General features: G+C 35.6%; 1 long non-coding RNA gene across 1 annotated transcript; it reads left to right on the top strand.

The window, feature by feature from the left end:
- Positions 1-822: 822 nt before the first annotated feature.
- LOC147852279 (uncharacterized) lies at positions 823-4,540 on the top strand. The gene is made up of 4 exons (XR_015531469.1): positions 823-901; positions 991-1,057; positions 1,784-1,940; positions 4,489-4,540. It is a non-coding gene; the product is annotated as an uncharacterized LOC147852279 (long non-coding RNA).
- Positions 4,541-5,041: the final 501 nt, after the last annotated feature.

The raw sequence follows: 5,041 nt of genomic DNA, 5'->3' as shown, positions 1-5,041 counted from the left end.
TGAGTTATGTTATACTTATCTTAGTCTTAAACTCTAGTTAAGAAGACTTCATGATGTAAATAGTATGCATGCATCTCATCATCTTGTGAGTCATAAAACTTATGTATTTGAAACAACAAGTTAATTGATGCAATTATTTCTTAAAAGTTAATTGTTTTGGAAAAGGAATATATGATTGTGGCAAACTCTCAAATGTTTATCCGATTTCCGGTTGATGTTTATGCTATGGGGTATTAACTATGTTTATTTTACGATGTATTAAGCACTTATTCTGATTAATTAGGTGTTGAAATAACAAGAAATTAGGTGCTGGAATATATGAGAGTGACAATGGTCATCGATGAGGAGACCGAGGTGTCCCTTAACAAATCTATGTCTGAGAGGAGCAAGAGATGGGTGGTTCTTCACATAGTCCGTTGTTTACTAGAAGTAATTGAGAGATTTAGCTTGGAGGATCGTAGGGATATTATCTCTAGAGTGTTACACCATCAACTTTTGAATGAAGACATGGAGAATATTAAGTTTAGGGACCAATGTGTTTTAGAGGAAATTGTAGAGTGTATGAAGTCATCCCTACACTTAGTGAAAGGGGTAGAGAGCATAGATAAGTTTGGTGCAAAGAGATTAGCCCTTCACATGGTTGTAAATGGTACAACGAAAAAAAAATATAGTGATACTAAAGTTGCCTTAGCACTTGGTATCCAAAGAAGGAACTTGAGGAAGCATCAGACAAATATACAATCAAATCAATTTAAGTGGTTGGGGTTAGCCCGTTGAGGACATGGGTTCCTTTTGGGCAAAAAACACACATGTCTCACCGAATAAAAAAGATGTATGTAGACAACATATAAGTTGGGGTAGGTACCAGATTCACCCAAGACACTTCTTGGAGATGACTGAGGTAATTCAATGTTTTATCTATTTGGTTTTAAATATTTTGTTGTTTACTAAATTCTTCTATTAATGTTACCTATTTATTGAGTGATGTAGGCTGAATTGTTCATGAACTTCAAAGACCAACATCCTAGCATCAATCTTGGATTTCGCAAGTTCCAAGGTTTGAAACCATTTTTTGTTAGGAAGTTAAAGGAGAGGAACACATGTTGTTGTGTGTACCACATTAAAATGGACATGTTAAGGCTTGGCGTGAATAGTATGCATACTGATTCTAAGGGTATACACGGGGATGGGTGTGTTTGCACTTGTGAGGTATGTAGACCAAATGGGAGTGGTAATAGATGTAATGCGCGAAACATGACTTATGCAACAGTTTCTGAGTTATGGAGGTCTTTTGTTTGTGAAAAACAACCATCATTTGAGTGGCATAATCGTACATGTCTTGTCAGAACATGTAAGGTTTGCCCACAACCATTATTTTGTAGACAGGAGGTTGACGTGGATAACTGTCATATTGTGAAATGGAAATATTTAGAGTATATGACAGAAAATATAGGTAAGGGTCTCGTTAGTAAGCATATCAAGGAAGTATATAAGGAGACATGTGCTGCTACCCTTGTCTCAAAGTTTAAGAAGCAACTCGAGGAGTTCATTCCACATAACTTTAGGAGTTATTGGCAAAATTCATAGTTCAAGGAATGTATAAATAACTTACCACTAGATGTTATGGTATCTATTATTGACTTTGCAGAGAACTATACCTTTAAAGTTCAAAATGAGGTTCAGTCAATGCATTGGTACAATGACCAATGTACAATACTTGTACATATTTTCTATTGGAGAAAAGATGGTGAGCTACATAAGAAATCAATATTCTATATTTCAGATGATAAAAAGCATGATACACTATTTGTTCAACATTGTTTTAAGCTTCACCACGTAGATTTATTGTCCTTGGGTGTTAACTGTTATTGCCATTGGGTCTGGTCTGATGGTGCTGCCTCGCAATTTAAGGCGGCTCGGTTCTTCTACTTCATTGCAAGGTAAGGAAATAATCCATATGATTGGTACTTATAACGGTGTCGTAGTGTATTTCGTACACTACGTGAAAAAGTAAAAATAATATAACCGATTTAATTACATATAAATAAATAAAATAATATATCAAGATATTTATCACGTGCATAGGGCAAGATTCAAACCTTGTACCTTCACGTAGCCAAACCTCAACTTTACCATTATGCTACCTTATCTTTAGTGTTCTATAAATAGATTTAATAACTATAAGTGCTTTATTTGCGCCTACCTTTATTAAAAAGGTAAATCATGCATTTTTAGAGTGCGTGAATATTTTATAGAAAAACGCAAGCAACTAAAAAGTGACTCATGCACATCTAGCGTGCATGAGCACTATATTTAGCAAATAAAAGCAAGGATTAGAAAAACATCACATGCACATTTAGTGTGCATGAACATATTAGAAAAAGCATGTAGTTATGCTTAGTCTCTCCCATCACTATATAAGGATGGGGAGCACATTGTAGTTTTTGTTGATTATTTTTCTATAATGATCAATCAATCTAAAATATTCGTGGGATTCACGAATTTGCTAAAATAATTCTCTCTTACTACCTAAATATTGACTAAATATACTAAACTCGTGGGATTCACGAGATTTTTATCTTATAACTCTTTATACCTATTCTTTACTAGCCTTATTTGTATTTTTCTTTTCTCCTAGTCCAAAACCCCGGTGGTTCCCACCCGACTCACGCAAACGATCCGGAGCCGAAAGGCACGACAACGGGAAGTCTATTTTGGTAATACTTCATAGTACATCATCTATTGCTTGAGTTTCCTACCAGTACGAATATTATATGAACAGTCATAAAAAATGTTTGTATAAAATACAATTAGTAATTCTCCTACTACATGCACCAGTACTATCTTGAAATGTTTGTACTAATTATGGTGTAAGTCTTGTATGTATGGTTCAAAGCCTTGAAAAGTATCCTTATTTTATAACTTAGTAGTATCATCCCACATGCACAATTACTGACTACGGTTCAACGCCTTGTAAAGTACCCTTATTTTACAACTTAGTACTATCATCCCACATGCACAAGTACTGACTATGTTTTACAACTTAGTACTCAGATCCCGCATTCACAAGTACTAATTGATAACTTTGTGGTGTCATCCCACAGGCAGGAGTACTAATTTGTAACTTAGCATTGTCCTCTGTCGTGCATTAGTACTAATGAATAACTTAGTACTATCTTCTTTCAGTCATTACTACTCATTTATAACTTTTTTCATTAGTACTGATTAGGATGGGTCTCTCTAGTGCATTAGTACTAAATTATAACTTAGTACTGTCCAACTTTGTTCATTAACACAAGTTTATAACTTATGATTGTCATGGCCCATTAGTACAAACATTAGTACTAATTATTAGCATGAGAACTATCCAACTATGTTCATTACTACTAATTATTAACTTAGTACTGTCCAACCTTGTTCATTAAGACCAAGTTATAACTTAGGATTGTCCTCTCTCATGCATTAGTACTAATCAATAGCTTAGTACTATCCTCTCTCATTCATTTCTTTTAATTTATAACTTAGTATTGTCCTCTCTTGTTCATGTCTTTTAATTTATAACTTAGTATTGTCCTCTCTCGTGCATTAGTGGAAATTTTGGTTTAAGTCATGGTAAGAGATGTAAGCTCCAGTAATGCACTAACTCTGTTTGTTGGCTAACTGTCATGCAAAACACCCAGATACTTCTCATTGACAAACATTAGGATGCAATGGAACTACTTTGGGTCTGGACATGGAAAAGGAGAGCACAATGGCGCAGCGGCTGTGATCAAACGTGCTCTTACAAGTGAACAGTTGGATAATAAAGGTGCGAAGTTACAAAATGCACATGACGTTGTGGAGTGGCTGACATGGAATATGTCAAATGATGGTAAGAATAGATTGTTTATTGAGGTTGGTGCTAATGAGGTGGATAGGAGTAAATCGTATGGTTGTAAAACTGTGACAGGGACGCGCAAGACCCATTGTGTTTTAGGGTTTAGTCGCAGGGACACAACACAATTGTTATTCCACAGTTTATCGTGCTTTTGTTCCATGTGTTTAGATGAAGCTTGGGATGAATGCACCAAGCTATCAATTGTGGAGCCATGGAAGCTACAAAAGCTTGAGATTGAACAATGTGTGGATATCCAGGAAGACGGACATGCAGACAATATTGTATACTACAACCAATGTGAGGACTTGGTAGTATTATTGGAAGTTGGACATCATTTTGCAGTGCTCAAATCTCCTCAAAATGAAGATTTTGAAGACTACTACATTGTGGTATGCAAGCAAGGAAATACAATATTGGAAGAAGTCGTGAGGGACGGTTGGTGCAACATGTTCAATGTTGGTGAGTGTGTCGTGTATGGCAACTACTATGCAAAGTTACCACAATGCAAGAACACGTATGCATTATTAAAAGATGCACCCACTGCAACAATGTATGTTGACGTTGTCATCACAATCAAGTTCACTAAGAGTCGAGCAAAGCACAAGGTAAAGGGATACAACATTGTCTACAAGGTCCCCAAAGAGGTTCACGAACACATATTGAGAAAGTTTGATATCTTTTCTCACAAAAAACAATATTCCTCTTTCAAGTTCTTGTTTTATACAGGAACTCGATACGTTGTCGTGCCTTTCGGCTGCGGATCGTTGCGTGAGTCGGGTGGGAACCACTGGGGTTTTGGACTAGGAGAAAGAAGAATATGAGATGAGGCTAGTAATGAATAGATTATTAGAAAGAGAGATAGAAATTTCGTGAATCCCACGAGTGTATTGTATTCGATTAATCAATATTTAGATAAGAATATGTATTTAGATTGAAAGAAAGATATAAGAAACTTGTGAATCCCACAAGTATAGATTATATTATTTTCGTGAATCCCACGATTATATTAATCGGTTGGTGTTTTCGGAAATATATCCAATTTCCAAATATTTCACACGCCTATTACATTGTGCTCCCCATCCTTATGTAGTGATGAGAAAGTCTTAGTAATCCATGCTTTTTCTCTAACTATAGACCCCATGCTTTTCCTATAGATAGACTATA

Source organism: Azolla caroliniana, unplaced genomic scaffold, assembly GCF_043228905.1.
Source record: "Azolla caroliniana isolate FFs.n. ecotype wild unplaced genomic scaffold, voAzoCaro1.0.p SCAF_18, whole genome shotgun sequence".
Taxonomy (NCBI): Eukaryota; Viridiplantae; Streptophyta; class Polypodiopsida; order Salviniales; family Salviniaceae; genus Azolla; species Azolla caroliniana.
The sequence above is the reverse complement of the archived record's forward strand: the minus strand, read 5'-3'. Positions and strand labels throughout refer to the sequence as shown.